Raw genomic sequence first — 17320 nt, 5'->3', positions numbered from 1 at the left:
TATTTCTACTGTTTCATATTTAGCATAATAGACTGCACGGATTTAGTCACTTTCGTAGCAATGAACTGAATGTCCAGCAGTTTAAGAAAAGCATTGAGATCCAATAAGTGTTCGTGCTTTTACATGCATGTGGGCCTGCGAAAATATGGAAAAGATAAAGGTAACCTTCACTAACTTGGTGAGAAAACAGAAATTCATGAGTGACATTAAGCCCGCAGAATCTATGGAAGATTATCTTTATCCTGGTGAAATATAAATAGCAGGTACTGATATAAAGCAGGAAACTTATACAAACATTTCATGGGTTGAACAGCACGTGGAAGGCATTACCAAAGTGTGATCGCCACGTTACCGATATCCTTGAAAAACGTTTAAAATGATTGCATTCTACCGGTTTTGCAATAAGGGACATAAAGCTGGAGGTTAACAAAGAAACTTGAGAAGCCGGGACTGTGCAGAAAGCGAAATATCAAAAATTGTCGGAGATAGCATTAAGGCAGGAACACAGTGCCGTAGTGAACCGTGGCAACTGATATGCTAGTTGAGATTAAGAAAAAAGAAAGGGAACCGGCAGGCAGGCCATGTACGTCTTCAATCACTTGTTGCCAATTCATAACAGGTGATTACATAAGCGTGACAGAATGGATGTCAAGAAGAGAGAAATGCAGCCGAGGATGGTAGAAAATTGGCGTAATGGGACAAAAATATGATGCTTGTACGCATAGGATTCAATCAGCTCGTATAAGCCGGCATTGTAGGGAGAGGCATTTGTTTTGCAGTGAACAAAAATAGGTTAGTGGTACTGACAGTAAAGAATCGTGAAGGTGCGGGGTACCTCAGCTGCTGGCACACTAATGAACATGAGAATTGGCTCTGAGAAAAACAACCCTAGTTATGAAAAATAAACCAACCCTGTCCCAACATATTGTTTTATTATGCATACTATACTAAAGGCTTCCACAGTTAGGGGCACTTAGTACCAATAGTGCAACGAGCATTTTTCGTTGTAAATAAGGGTTTATATGCGGTTTATTCATTCCAATAATCCCCATTTTTTTGAAGCAGAACACTCTGCTGCTGGAGGCACCCAACCGCCTGGTGGCAGTAGGCGAGCACCAGGCACGTGCTCTTGAGCACTTTCTATTTTTTTTATTATTATACGCTGTTATCTGCACATGCTCTGTATTTCGTTCCACTACGTTCTGTAACGCCTTCAGGCCTTGAAGGTACAATAAAGAAATGAAATGAGACTGTGACAGAAGTCCAGAGGACTGCTCTGCAACAGTAGTATCGGTGCCCTCACTGCACTCCAGTCGAGCACCCAGAAGACACTCTATAAATGAGCTTTCAGTTTATTATTTTGCTTATTAATAAAGAACATGAATAAAATTATTCCAGTAAACATTGTGCTGTGCATATTAGGACACGTGTAACATGCACTTGGTGTCTCTTCAAAATAGGCTAAAACGCAAGACAACCTATGCCACTCTTGGACCATGTAAATGAAGAATACACTAATGCAACATGCACGTCATTGTGCTGTTTGTTCTTTCTATGTGCATGAATACAGTGCGTGTTGATTAGCCACAAGAGGAACGGTGTGTGTAATTGCCACTGAAAAGGCAGGAAACAGCAGCAGCTTATTAATGCTATCAGCTATAGACTGTGCATATGACTGCAACAATCCCCGATTCAAACGTGCCATTACATGCACGTTCGATACCAGATATTCTTTTGCAATGTCATATATTTGCATTTACTAATTTTCACACAGCTTAAGCCATTGCATAGCTTAATTCTGATTTATCCATTTCATAGGCCGAATAATTGTACACTTTGTCCGTTTTTGTTGTATGAAAAGCGATATCCTCTACAGTCAGATACAACTTCAGAAGACAGAAGAGGCCCCGCCCAGCTGACCACAGCGCAGCCGCCGATTGCCTCCACGTCTAAAGAAGTAGCCCCTCTCCAATGAGCGGGTGTTAGTGCGTCCAGCGACGCGACGTCAATGTAGAATGTGTGCCCATTGGTGCAGGCTTGTGTTCACCTGCCTTTAAAGTGCAGATTCCGCGGCCTCCTAAACTTGTATCCGACTGTAGAATCACGTAATGCCTTGCACCAGTTGCATAGACTTTAGCAACTTGATAGCACACAATGATCAGGAACAGAAATCTATAAAGGCATCCAAGCAAAGCTGGCTGGCCACACTTCCATTATGAGGGGCTGCAAAAAGGTCTCGGCAAATATTCCCATGACGTCCTAGAAGAAGAGGGGGTGTTTGGCACTTCTTTAGAATCAAAAAGAGATTACAGTGAATGTTGTCTAGCACGTCAAATCAAACTAAGCTTGGTTATCTGCACAGCATATAATGGAAGCTTGTGTTTCACATAGGAAACAAACTGCTCGGTCCAGTACAATTGTGAGGCCGGTATGGCACCTATTATGTCACCAGTGTCAATATACAAATTACCCTTTTCACAGGCCATTGATTTAACCATTATTTTTGTATGACGGTTCTTTGAAGCAGTGCTTGTATGACATGAGCAGGTGGATTTGAAAGCAAAGCTTTGTTTGCAAAACTTTTAGACTTCTATAATTGTGTGGCAAGGCACTGGCATGTATTTGAATAGCTCACACGTCCTCGGTCCTGCACCAAAGACGCCGAATGCTCTATTTGAACTTGGATCGCACAATTCGACGGCACATAAAGAAGACTAACACACACAGCAGAGCGCTCTGCTGTGTGTATTTCTCTTCTTTTAGTCCCGTCGAATTGTTGTGCAATTCAACTTCAAGCTTCTATGCCAATAAACCAAGTCTTGAACCTCACCAATGCTCTAGTCATTAGGCCACAATGACACACATCTTTGAAATGTCCCAACACAAATTAGCTCTCCAAAAAATCACAAGTGTTAAATTTTGCACCACAGGTGTATGCACGTGCCATATTCTTTACAACTAAACCCACAGGAATCAAAGGGGCAAGCATTAACCAGCCTTACTGCTGCCGTTGCCATCATCATCATGACACCAATGTAAAGACAGTGCCACGTTTCAGTAAAGGGAGCGCTGGAGGGAGAGGTGTGACAGCGAGGCTTACAGTAAAAATAGCGGTTACAAGACATGTTCAATGCCAAAATATGCTGCATGTCGCTCATCCTACTTTGGCATTGCGGCAAGCTTTTACTCGTTTGAGCATATCATGTTTTGTGTAATCATTGCTCTAAAGCTGTACAAAAGGTCTATTTGCTCAGAAATTGATATTTTTATCATGGCGGGTTACAGACCCACTTTTCATTGGCATCTGCACCACATTTCTCCCGATATGTAATTTTGCCTTGGTCGTTCATGACATCTTCACGCACACAGAGTTCTGCAGGGCATTGGATCTGCATTGTTCTACTGCTTAAGAATTAGAGCCCCATTATGAGAAGCAAATATATGATTTATGCATCCAGAATAACGCTGCCCCCTGAACCTCTGGCACATGCATCAACAGTGAACAGAGCCAACAATCTGAAGCATTTTCTTCATGCAAGCCAGCACACTAAGATTCTCAATGCATTTTCATTTTGCCACAAATGCATAGGCACAACCGGCTTGGCGCAACATCCACATCTCGCGCTGCAACGAATTGTACATTGCCTCGCTGTTTCATAGTGCGGCCGATAGATGACGCATGATCAAAATTCAACATTATGCATAGTACGTAAGTTCACCGATGAAGAACCCCAAATTTTTTATGAGATTAGCATTCATAGGTTACTTCACACAATTTGTGATATCTATTTATCTATTTATACTTAATTAACCTCTTTTCCCAGAAAGCAAGCCATTTGGAAGGCACCCTGAGAGACAAGTAGAACAATCGGCAAAAAGTCAGCAACCAGCAATAAAGTCAGTATCATACGCAGCCGCATGTGAGATGTCGGAAACACAAAATTTAAGTCGGCTACACAGAAGTGACAAATTTGGCAATATGGCGTGTCTAGACATTGCTTCAATGCTAATCACAGTAACGCTGACACTAAGGGCGCCTTAATTCCTACGTACTTTCCGTCGACACACCCGACTACGTTTGTAATGTTCCCGCGAAGTAGGAAGCATTCTTTTATATGTGCCCGCTCAGCTGCAGTCTTCGGGAAACCTAGCCACCGCTTACGCACTGCCGCATCAATAAGCGCATCAGACATCTCTGACACAGCGGCTAACAATAGTTTGATGACGTTCAATGTAACGCTCGGCGCCGACGCTTACCTGAAAACTCCCAGTCCCGTAGAAACGGAGGGCGCAGAGGACTTGCTTTACGACGGTGAGCGAATGAAGCCCGTCACGCTGTTTCGGCCGACGAGAGTCTTCGCCTAGCTCGTCATACAGCGAGCGCACTGATGTCTTCGAAAGGCGAAAATTACGCTGAAACTCCACGTCGGTGATGTAGGTGAACGGGTCCAGACGGTCATACCAACGCTTGCTGCCGCTGGATGTAATGACACAGGCTGCTGCTGCCGCCGCCATGTTCCCGAGTTGAACTCGGAGGGGGTTTCACGATGTAGGAGCTTAGCACGAGTTTGCCAGTCAATCAAAACCAGAGGTCACTCGCCGCGCGAGGCATGTAACTCTTGTGCGCGCACCCACTACAGTTCGGCCACACCCAACTTATCTTATGGCAACAGCGACGCGGTGTCCAGCTGAGAGGCATCAACAATCTTGACCGCCGACATAAAACACGCACAACGCACTGTCGTCGGTGATCTACTGGGGTGCGATCGGAGATGGTTGTTCGGCGCGTTCGTTCGGTTACCAGCGCGCGCGATTGGCCTACTCCGCGCCGACGTCGCCAGCCGCGGGGCACCGCCCCGTTTTTGGTGACGTCAAAATGACGACACGCTCCTGTCAATCATCCGCCCACCGAGCATTTCGTCCGAACGCGACGGGAGTTGAGAAGTTTGGAGCGATCATACGGCTTCGCATGGCGCGTCTGGTGGATTGGATTGGATCCAACAGGCGGTCATTTCGGCTGCGGAATAGCACGTTTGAATCCAATCCATAGTTTAATTCGAGAAAATGGCGCTTCCGTTGGGAACTTAGGTACAGTCCTATTCTAGTACACTGTAACTTAGGTTGTTGCGCTGGCGTTTCTAGAGGAAGGAGGAGAGCGGGTGGCGGTGCGAAACGCGTTTGAAGAAATGGCAGAAAGTGAATTCCGGCGTCGTTTTTGTTTCTCGAAACAAATAATTCGTTGGTTGTACAGATAAATCGACAACATCATTGGTGCCAGCGAGCCACTGGAATGTTGTCGCTGCCCCTTGAAAAGTGCGCCACTCCTCCCGTCGTTTTCTTTTTCTTTTTTCTTCTCGCTGTGCGCGACACCACCTAGGGACGACGCAAAGAACCTAATAGTTATAAATTGCAGTAGTCACACGTACTACTATTTGAAAACGTGTTTGGGCTTGAGAAGAAAAAATACATTTTTTTAGATAAAGATTTATTTCATTTGGAAGACGAGAAACATTTGGTTTTGTAGTATACCGTTTGCAAGCAGACGACAAACGACGGAAGTAAACTTCCGGGGAGGTCACCGCTTCCTGATTGGCTGCTCTCTCCGCCCCGCTGTCACAAATTTTGCATACTGCAACTTTGTGACGTTGCAGCAACTGAACAGAACGCGTACCGAACAGAATATCTCCGATCGCGCCCCTGAGCACCACTATCAAAAACAAAGCGTTGGCTGTCACTGGCTTATGCATACAGCTTCTAGAGCTGAGATGGCCCCACAACACGGTTTCATAGCCTGCATTGTGGCACGTAGCGCACAGTAAATAATTATCGGCACGTCACTGTAGCTGCTTGCAAGGCGTCCATGCGCCGAGGGGGACGACGATGCTGAGGAGTGCGTATCGCAACAGTCGTTTGAGATGGCTGCTCTGTCATCGGTGATGTATCGGAGCCACGGCGTCGTAAACACGATCAGCGTCAGAGAATCACTCGCTCTTCTAGATTCAGTGCAATGACATTTATTCATCACAAGCAAAAATTAAATTATGGGGTTTTACGTGCCAAACCACTTTCTGATTATGAGGCACGCCGTAGTGGAGGACTCCGGAAATTTCGACCAACTGGGGTTCTTTAACGTGCACCTAAATCTAAGTACACGGGTGTTTTCGCATTTCGCCCCCATCGAAATGCGGCTGCCATGGCCGGGATTCGATCCCGCGACCTCGTGCTCAGCAGCCTAACACCATTTCATCACAAGCACTACGCACAAAACAGTTCCAACCCCTTTGTCCGTTCGAAGTCTCATTTCACAACTGCACACAAGAGCCTTCACCTGGCAAAATGCGATTTCTGCGGTGGCGTTACGATATCCATCTGCAATCGCTGCTGGCTCCAGCAGAGGTAATTCGCAAGCACCTTGGACTGCACAACACACTCAAAATACTGCGTACATGCGCTCAGAGGCACTTCAGTAAAACTTCATTTGGGCCTAGACGGTACATAATTCTGAACTTAACGTTACAGCGCAAACACCTAAGACGAACCACAAAAAGATAGACGCGACAGACACTGGCGCTGCGTGTGTGTCGTGTCTATCTTTTTGTGGTTCGTCTTAAGTGTTTGCGTTGTAACGTTAAGTTCAGAGGCACCCTCACCGCACAAGCGATGACAAGCGATGAATTGTGTCGCTGGGAAGCACGCACTTCTTCGCAATGTATCGCAGAGGCTTCGCGCACAAAGATAAACTGGTACATTTTCACTGAACTGCGTCACTACGGACCCTAAAATAACGTACCGCCACTTGGCAGCGACAGCCTTTGCTACCGTATCTATGACTAATATGTCGTTTTTAGTTAGTAAAGCGGGGGCCTTAATAACCTAGTGAAACGCCTGCGATGAACAGCCCTACCACGGCGCTGCATTTCTATTCCCCTAATAGAGAAAGAGTGATCATAACCCTCCATGGGTCATGACTGACTTTATTGAGAATAGCACTGCAGCGCCCCTAGGCCACTTCTCACCGCATGAACTCCCTCGTGCGTGCGACCCTCTTCAATGTATCCCCTTCTAAGCTTTCGCCTCACTGTCGCCACTCGCGGCAAGAAGTGCAAAATTTAATAATTTGCTCGATTTTCCGTTTGTAATCAAAAATTTCTAGCATTCAAAACGAAGAACAGATACTTAAAAAATAAAGATGTTCATTAGTTTACTTGTTGTATTTTAACGTATTCGATTGAGTGGACGTGCAGGTGCAAGAATGCGCCGCGTGTACCCTGTTCGCATTCGATAGAGGATAGAAAGATAGTGCCCGAAAGGGGAGGCACGCTCTTGACGCGCCCGGGAAAGGCGTGGAAAGCGGCTCACGGCAAATGTGCACACAGACAGCGGGACTGTCACGGTATTGCTAAGTTGCGATAATCTGTTGATAACAATACGTGGTGGTGGCGCATTTCGTTGTGCAGCCTTCTGCGCTTGAAACGTGGAAGGAGCGTGCCGCGCAGAGTGCGCTTATGTTATCATACGCGGATTTTTGTCTACATATTATGTCCCTGTAGGCTTTGCGCGTTCCGCGCAATCTCCGTTCACTGACTGCCGTCGAGCAAACTCGGGTAAAACTCGGGAGAACGAGAAGCTTGGCGCACCCTGCATAGCACCCCTGGTCGTTTTAAAAAACGGAGTAAAGCCTCACTGTGAGCATTGGACACCTAGAAACACTTCCCGCCATTCGAGCACTTTATTGCTATGTTCTTGAAGTCTAACATTTCGACATCTACCTGTCTGCCCTATACAAGACCAGCCGATCATTGGCAGACAGGTAGATGTCTAAACGTTATACTGCAAGAACATAGCAATTAATTGCGCAAAGGGCGGGAAAGATTTCCAGGTGTCCGTTGTGCAAAATGTGACTGTACTTCGTCCTTTGAAAAGACCAGTATCTGAGCTGGCCCTCCTAATGGAAATGCTAGAATTGTCATTGAAGCTGCAGCGATCGCTTGAGGTGACTCGGTTAGCAAGCCGTCGATTGAATTATCAGATAACGAAAGTGCTTTATTGAGATCGCACATGCGCGCTTGTTCATCTTAAGGACGCGGGGATGGGTCGTTCGGATTTTGAATGCGTACTCATGCTGGTTTTGAGTTCTGGTCGGGCGCTTTTGCCTTAGTGTCTGCGTATCTATAGGTGTTATTCAATATTAAAAAAATCACTTGGGAGTCAGTAGTTGTCTTCATCGTTCTTCCAGTGCCTTTGTCCATTTACGCACTGTAAAAGAATTTTGCAATGGAATACCAGTTAGCCCGTACCAAAACCCTGCTATAGCATAGAGTAAGTAATTCATCAAGAGGGGAGACTCGGCAAGAACCGGCAACAGGAAACGCGTCCCGCCTAGTGTTAATCCCATCCTTTAGTTGACGCGAGCATCGGGAAAAAAGAATGTGAAATGAACTTACACACGTTTCCTTTTTTCTTTATCATTTCCCGCTAAAACTCAATATGTTTGCGTACAATTAACCCATACTTTGCAACTTAATTTTCTGCGTCACCTAGCAACAAGCTAACGGCACGCCGGGCGCGACAGATGAATGCGTCATGAGCCAAATAGGCCCGCGAGGCCAGTTACGCATGCGATTTTCGCCTGTTCGGTGAAGCGTCCCTTGCATGTAGAGTGTTTATTGTGCTCCGGCGTATTCTTGCGTTCCTTCTTCCCTGCGATACCGTGTCACTGCACTGACAGTCTGCTATGCATTTCAAGACATTTTGGATTTTACAGCACGAAATAAAGGCTTCTGATGCAGTTATAGAAAAGCAGCTCGGCAATGCTGGAGTAGTTAATTTGAGTTTATGACTCCTACTGGGAGATGTTTGCGACGCTGTGTATGAGCCCCAACATTATTGTAGCTTGTTTCGGTAGTCTTTGGACATGCTCGCCGCCCCTAGCTTTGTGACGCAGTTAGCTAAAAGCACCTCGGCTTGCTCTGACACACGACATTATTGTAATTTATTTCGTTACTTTTTCGGATAATTTTGAGCCACGCTTGCCACGCCTTGGTTTGTGTCGCAGCTAGCAAAAAAAAAAAATAAACAAGCCTGCCACGGCGACATTTAGTTTGGCGTGTACTGAATCTTGCAGTATATTCAACTCGTCGCCTCCATCCCTCGAAGCAGAGACAGGGAAGAGCCGGCGTTCCTCGGCGCAAACGTAGACAAGCGCGCAAGCCGAACGTGTGGCTCGCTCTCGGAGGAGGAAATGGCATATGCGAAACGACGTGACTACTGCCAACGGCAGATGTTTCATTTATCCAAAGCTCCCAGCGCTGCCGGGGAAAACCGACGGATGCGCCGGTGGGACAAGCGTTCGTTGAGACGCCAGCATGCACGTTCCTGGGTTGCCTAGTTCGACCGTCGATCCACCGTCGGCAACAGCGGCGACACGGTGTTGTGATGACGTTGCTGGAAACGCTCTCAATCTCGATGACTGCTCCGACCAGAGGGGTCGGAGTGCCCCAGAGTGCTCAAAGGTCAAAGAGGAGAGGGATCGAAAAGAACCAGCCGAACACAAGGCGCGCAGCCTCTTTTAGCTAGCCGAAGACAACGCCGCTCGCGAGAGTGATCTAGAGCTCTCCGAAACGGCCAGCCGAAGATGCCGTTAGCGAGACGAGTTTGTTACGCTTTCTATGGCCCCGCAACATATACCTTTTTTTAAAGGGAAAGCTTTACTGGCCGCGAACTTGCGATTTCGCCATGGCGGTGCTCCGATGAGGCACATGACGTCACAACGCGCGCCTCTCCGCGGATATTTCTCTCTCTCTCTCTCTCTCTCTCTCTCACTCCCTAGTCACTACTGTGCATGTGCCACTAGTAGCACCGAGCCACAGGTGTTCCGCCACTGCGCAGCGTCACGCCTCACCGCTGCCGCCGTTTGGTATGACGTCACAGCGCGTTCCTCGCCGTTGCGCTCACCAGCTGCGTCGCATGCCTGATAAAATGTCGGAGGATTGAAAAGGAGAGCTCGCGTGCGCCGCAACCACAGAAGATGTGGCAGTATGGTCGGCGACAATTCTGGTAAGCAGGAGGAGGCCTGGAATCGACATCGGAACAAGATCAAGAAGAAACGAATCGCCCAGGAAACAGGCGAACAGCGGGCCGAACGACTGGCTAAACGCCGCAACATAGCTAGACAACCAGACTAACCTAGACTTGCAATCAAGATTAACCAAGGTTAACCAAGCTATGCCTTAGCTTTCGCTACGTATATCCTGGCATCGCCGAGCTAAGCCACTGCCAATTTTTCGGTACTCACGGTTGTCGAAGACGCGACGAGCAATTGCCTGGAGTGATAGCACGGTAGCGTATCGTTTGTGCCGGCAGCGTAGGTTGCTTTCCGCGAATGATTCTGTACGCGAGAGAGAAAAAAAGGAGGGCTAGGAGGACGGCGCAACTCCTGCCGGTCGCCTTTGCGCACTATTGGTTCTCGCCATGAGGTGACGTTTTGCCTGCGCGGCTCTTCCCATGACTGCCGGCAACGGCCTACTTAGCAGCTGTCGCGCGCGCGTGGTTTGCGGACGTCAGGCAAGAAGTGATAGCAGCAGCATAAATTTTCATTTATGGAAGGTCGTCCCGCTACTTCTCGTGTGTGATGAATGCAACTCTTCAAAGTGCCCTTTACCTTACGTGCCGCGTGAGTGGTGTAGTAAAACACGTTGTGGGGCTAGTTGGTGCATAGCTTTCAATAGGTAAAGCGCCAATAGTGATGGCACACAAGAAGAAATACAGACAGGACAAGGCGCTACTTGCAACTGTTTATTGAAATCACGGGTGGCTGATTATATAGCCATGAGGAGAGGGGAACGAAAAAAGAGGGACACTGAATATGTGAAGCCGCACGTGCAAGAACACTGTGGATAAAGGTAATCACGCTTAATCTAAATCTAAAACTTATCTAAAAACATGCTTTCATTCGTGTATATATTCAACGACGGGGTACTGACACAGCTGTCCCCACTTTTCTTAATCTCGTTGGTCTCCAACAATTCACGCGCAACAAAATCTTTACTTTTATACATGATTGTCGTATCATTAAGCCTTGCTTTACATACTTGTTCATCCTCATTCCCGCAGGCCTTGCAATGAAGCGGCAAGTTTGAACCATATCCATTTTTCAATGGAAGCTTATGCTCCCGCAGGCGTTCATTAATACATCGGCCAGTTTGGCCGATATACTCTTTTCCACACTTCAGTGGTATGTGGTATACTACCCCTTCTTCACACTTAACAAAATGGTTTGTATGTTTATTAGAACACTCTACTTTTAGAGTCATCCGGACCAATCAGGCGGCACAAAGTAGCAAGTTTTAGCGGCGCGGAAAAAACCACAGGAATTTTGTATTTCACGGCGACGTGTTTCAGATTATGCGCCACTTTATGAGAATGTGGTATCACCACCGCTTTTGCTTTCTTTTCGACTGTTTCACCATCTTCACTTCTTTTTCTTTCTTTTTTCAGTTTTTTTCAATAACGCCTCCGAAACTGCGCTTAAAACCAAGCAAGGAAAGGCAGCCTTCCTCAACTTCAAAATCTAGTCGTCAAAGCTTGCTTGTGCCTTATGACAGCACGATTTTTTCAGCGCGGATTCAAGGCAGATAGTGGCAATTGCTCGTTTAACAGTCTTGGAGTGTGTAGACTCATACAGCAACAATTCTTTGCGGGAACGGGGTCGGTACATCGAGCAGGAGCCTTCGTCAGTAAGGGCTATGTCAAGATCTAAAAACTGCAAGCTGTTATCCTTGGCTAGTTCGAAAGTAAAATCTAAGCCTTTTCCTTGCTGTTTAAAATCAGTTAAAATGCCCTGCACAGTATGCGAGTAAGTCATGGGAGATCGTTCCGTCAGTAAAGTTTAAAAATCGTCAACATTGAATAAACAGTTGCAAGTAGCGCTTTGTCCTCTCTGTATTTCTTCTTGTGTGCCATCACTATTGGCGCTTCACCTATTGAAAGTGAGTGGTGTATATTCCAGCTTGACGAATGCATTACTCCGCGCTGATTCGCAATTTTACCCGCCGTGGTTGCTCAGCGGCTATTGTGTTGGGCTGCTGAGCACGAGGTCGCGGGATCGAATCCCGGCCACGGCGGCCGCATTTCGATGGGGGCTAAATGCGAAAACACCCGTGTACTTAGATTTAGGTGCACGTTAAAGAACCCCAGCTGATCGAAATTTCCGGAGTCCTCCACTACGGCGTGCCTCATAATCAGAAAGTGGTTTTGGCACGTAAAACCCCATAATTTAATTCGCAATTTAGTTGTGTTCAGTTTCGCGTATGTGGCTTCCACTCGTGTTCCTTCGCGCCACTCCGAGTGCCAGCTGTAAATTTATTGCCGCAAGGTTTTCAGGATTTTAACTACTGAGCAACTCACAATCGCTGATGCGCCCTTCGTCGACGTCGTTCCACGTGCATTAACTGACGCCACGATTCGGATGACTCTTACTGCGTTCGCGCCGACGAAGAAAGGACGCCACCGTACCACGTGCGTGAATGGTGCAGTCTCTGCGGGCACTAATTCTGCTCGAGTCCACAATACCGGCGAATGAAGAAACGATGTGTTGTCGAGGTACAGTGTACTAGTATTGCATATAACAGAGGCGCGTTCTGAAACTGGGAGAAACTGGGATGAAGGTATCGGTCATGAGATAATTGATTTTCTACAGGAAATATACTGAGAAAATAATGTTGAAATAACACGGGAAGGAACTAAGAGTACGACAACTGTCGAGGTACACAAAGGATTAAGGCAAAGTTGTCCTCTATCACCGCAGCTGTTCATGCTTTATATTATAAGTATGGAAAGAAAGCTACAAGGAAGCAATCAAGGGTATAATCTGTCGTACAGATTAGGCGGTGAGGTTGCTAAGCAACGACTACCAGGTTTAATGTATGCGGACGATATTGTACTGTAGGCAGGTAGCCAGGCAGATTTGCAAACTCTGGTTAATTACTGTGGAGACGAAGGAGACGGTCCAGGTTTCAGTTTTAGAGCAGATAAATCCGGTGGGATGTTTTTCAACGATGCAACTGATCAAGAGCTTACAATACAAGGCAATGAAATACCCCGAGTGGCTGAATACAAATATCTCGTAGTTTCGATAAACAAAGGGCACATGTACGCGGAAAAGCCTGAACAGTCTCTCATAGCAAAAGGGCGAAGAGATGCCTGGATAATGAAACATAGGGCATTGTGAGGGTACAACAGGTATGAGGTAATGAGAGGTATTTGGAAGGGAGTAATGGTGCCGGGGCTTACTTTCGGGAATGCGGTCCTGTGCTTAAGGGCAGAAGTTCAGTCGAAACTAGAAGTAAATCACAGAGCTGTTAGAAGATTAGCACTAGGTACCCACGGGAAAACCACAAACGAAGCAGTGCAGGGCTATATGGGCTGAGCACCGTTAGAAGCACGGGAAGCTCAGAATAAAATCATACCCGAAAAACGCCTGAGGAAATTGGACGATAACGGGTGGGCAGCTAAGGTATTTAAAGACCTATACAGAAAGAGCGTTGACTCACAATGGCGGAAAAGAATTAGGAAGCTAACCAGTATGCCAGATACGAGAACGGAGAAAGACAGAGCACTAGACAGGTTAAAAGCGATACCTAGGCCTGCGTACCACGCAAAGGCAATTAACAGACCACAGTGATAAAATTTAAAGAATAACACCAATAAACCCTCCAATGTGAGTAATGTGAGAATAAAAATGCCTCCGCTCTCAATAAATTATGAACAAGAAATCCTCCAGCTAAGGTTAGCTGGCTAATGACTTCTACCTAGCTGAAGGAAGTGTAAATGGGATATTTCGTTTCTCCGCTGCTCGAAAAGTTAACGTGAGAGCAAGAAACTGTGTGTGGCCTTATATGTTCTACTCGAATGTTAAGGTTAATGACCACTACACCAGGTGATTCACTGACGTAGTTTGGTTACCTTTTCATCTGTTTATATCAACAGGAGAAATGGCTCATGACGTTAACGGTGCTACGTTCAGGCATACATTTTTCCTTTTTGTGACTCATTCACTGACGCTATACTTATAGTTTCTGCTATGTAAATGTACAACCTTTCGGTTAATCCAGGTATATTCCACACCCTTCGTCCTAATAAAAGAATAGTTTGGTAGAAACTGCATTTGCAATTTTTTTTTACTTCAGATTAGTAGTGACGTCAAGATGCCTTCCTCATGTGACACGATCTAGAAGCTGATGGGCAATAAATTCAACATCAGCGTTTTTGCCAGTTTAGCTTGAAAGAACTCGTGAAAGAAATGAAGTATTTCCACCTTTGTGCTGTCGTTGTGTACCCAATAGAACTTTCATCGCTGTCGCAGACTCTTACTGCGCGCTTTTCCAGGGTGCGGAGGATATTCATCATTTCCTTTTCTTTGAGGAACTAGAGAAGAAGAAGCGAGTCGCCAGCACACCAAAGGGCGGAACGCAACCCAGGAAAAGTCGACGAAGTAACAAGGAGACAGCTTCCGCCATGGACAGTATTCGAAATAACTATTTTAAGTAATGTCAATACTGTCGTGTTTCATCCTAGGCCGTGACCATTTGATCTATAATATTCATGGAGTGAGAGTACTTAGGGCGAATAAACATAGTACGTTGACACTGACCCATAAAAGATAAATAATACGAAGGATGGCTGAGGTTTATGCTCAGACTTTATTATTTAATTAATAATTTGTTCTTTTTTCACAAATGCTGCTGTCTCTATTTAGAGACAAAGGAGGAGTGGGTACAGATTTTAGTACATACAAAAGAAATGACATCAGAAAAGAACAAATCAACCGCTGATATGATTAGTGATGATATAGCAGGAGTGGGTACATATGTTAGTATGCACAAAAGAATGAAATAAGAAAAGTACAAATCAAGAAGTGATAAGTTTAGCCAATTGATCTACAAACAATTGATTCAAACTGGTCCAGATTTCCGTTGTAAGCGGAAATGAAGAAATTTAAAACAGTCAATATGTGGCTTAAAAGGTACGATGTTTAGCGGATGGCTTCGTCAGGTTGAACTTGCACTCAACGACACAAAATAGAAGGTTGCCTGAGTTCCGGATGACTTGTGGATAATCTTATACAGCAAGAGGATACGTTGATGTGTGCGTCTATGTTTGAGGGCCTGCAACGATTATATGTCGGCGTGCGATAAAGGTGAAAAACTGCACTCATAAAGAGAATACATGAAGCTGTTTTTTTTTTCTGTATTCATTCCAAGTGGTCAGTATCACGCCCCCAATGAGGGGACCACAATGTTTAAGCATATGCTGCTTCTTTTTTGACCTGTCAATCTTAAAATGTCGGGGACTTTCTAACAACGTCATCGAAATCTTAAAAGTGGTGTAATCTGGCTAATGAGTTCGCAGAATGAAGCTTTGGGCTTCATTCCATGTTATTTGTCGACATTCTGGCATTTTACTTATAGACTGTAGTAGCGCTCTTCAACGGTCGTCGCCTGAAAAAATGCTACCTTTGTTCAAAGGCTGATGATAAAGTTCTGGCGTGAACAAGACGCCTGAATGTTCGGAGTCTAGCAAAGAATTAGCTGTTGAACATAAATGGTAAATAGAAGGCTCTAATAGTAATCACACTAGAACAGCGCTGCCATTGCTTTACGTGGTGCTTGAGAGGCCTGCCAGTGGTGCTGCTGGGACACTTTGTGCCATCCATAACCAGGAATTATATTCAAGAGGTCGATAGATGAATATGTTACCATCCGTTTTAAAGCAGGGTTGTGGCTATCGCCACTGACCTTGTTATTGTTACCTTTTTTTTTACATTGATTGTCAGGCTTGAAGACGCGCATTACATGTTAAAATATCACCATTTCTTAGAGAGATCCATTATCGTAGAACGAAACATTTTTTGTGCCTCTATTCCGTGCCCTTGAGCCATCAATACTCCAGCCGTCTTTTACGAGCCTTCCTGTCAGATTGCTTCACCTATCTTTTAATATACTTCGAGCACCAGGCTACAGGTCGGGTATCAGCGTAATGGTTTAAATGAGGCAGGGCCTTTGATGTTTTTATAAATACTTCTACGCGCTACGCATGTCTGTTTGTCACCAAAATATTTTCTCATACAGCAATATGCTACCAGAACTCCTGATCATTTCTGGAACATTACAGCACTGTGATTCAAAGCATGCACACACTTTTCTATTTTTAAAGTTTACCTTTCGCTCTTCTATATTTTACACAAATGTCTTATTCTTCGTTGCACCTATAAAATAAAGTATGATATTTCTTCCTGTGGCTTTGCCTTTACCTCCTTTACCGTTTCGACTGTCAACGCCGTTAAGGTAACATTTACTGATCGGGGATCTATATGTTATGATCTTAGATGAGGTATTTTTTTATACATGCGCACAAATGTATTACAGTGAAGCTGTATATGGCTAGGGCTTCATGCATTTTTGCATTCCATGAACAAATACTATCTTGCTGAATGACGCAAACCACCGCATGCATTCATGCTCCTGGAAGCAAGGAAAAAATGGAATGGCTCATAGCCCCGTAAGGCAGACGTTACAAAAACTCAGCAAATTGAAACGAACAGTACTTAAATTGTCGATAATAACGCATACAACGTACAGAACAGCATATCGAAAACTGACTTCATGAAAGCTCATACCCTCGCGAGCAATGGCTCGTATACCGGTGAGTAATGGCTCATATCTCCGGAAGCAAGCAGAAAATGCAATGACTCCTAGTCCCGTAAGGCTCATGGCTACTCGGCATTAATTAGATGCAACGAAATTACCCATGTTGTCGTCGGAGATTTCAAGGTGGATAAGTTGGTATAAGAAAAGGGAGTAGTTAATGCGTTCCGTGTTGCAGATATATGCCTTGCAATGCCACACCGATTCGGCCCAACTGACCACCAAGCGGTGTACTATAAAGAATGTGATTGCAGTAGCGAGTGAAATCATGACCACCGGTCAAGAGAATAAATAAGTGTGCATAAGTTTCGTCACGATGACCACCCATAAAGACAATAAATGAGTTTGTACCTTTCTTCAAAATTGTGTGTCAGCTCTGTGTCGTGTGCTAAGCAGCTTCGCTGGTCAGCCCGCTTCACAGAATAGAATACCTCATGATTGTAGGTACAAACACATTTTATTCATATCAGTATTTGTTTCCTAGAAGCAGATTTCGGTTTGAGCCAAAATTCATCACGTAATATACGTACGCGGAGGTGAAGGCTAGGTAGGCATTACCTTAAAAATGTAGTTCAAATCTAAAGACTTTGTACTCCGCAATAAGCAGCAATCGGTGG

The 17320-nt window shown here is 45.3% G+C and overlaps 1 protein-coding gene and 1 long non-coding RNA gene across 6 annotated transcripts in view; one reads left to right on the top strand and one right to left on the bottom strand.

Moving 5' to 3' along the window:
- Positions 1-10451, bottom strand: part of LOC126534790 (uncharacterized) — a 123837-nt gene extending 113386 nt beyond the window's left edge. The window contains exons 1-2 of one of the 5 annotated variants that reach the window (XM_072289242.1): positions 10295-10451; positions 8202-8256 (exon numbers count right to left, since the gene is read on the bottom strand). The gene's annotated coding sequence lies outside the window, so the exon portion shown is untranslated. The remainder of the gene's footprint in view (positions 1-8201; positions 8257-10294) is intronic. The other 4 variants (XM_072289241.1, XM_072289238.1, XM_072289240.1 and 1 more) reach the window with 4 other exon arrangements.
- Positions 9982-17320, top strand: part of LOC129385466 (uncharacterized) — a 76541-nt gene continuing 69202 nt past the window's right edge. The window contains exon 1 of the long non-coding RNA XR_011895725.1: positions 9982-10056. This is a non-coding gene — a long non-coding RNA (uncharacterized lncRNA). The remainder of the gene's footprint in view (positions 10057-17320) is intronic.

The sequence above is a fragment of the Dermacentor andersoni genome, chromosome 7, assembly GCF_023375885.2.
Source record: "Dermacentor andersoni chromosome 7, qqDerAnde1_hic_scaffold, whole genome shotgun sequence".
NCBI lineage: Eukaryota > Metazoa > Arthropoda > Arachnida > Ixodida > Ixodidae > Dermacentor > Dermacentor andersoni.
This window is presented reverse-complemented; position numbering and strand designations above follow the sequence as displayed.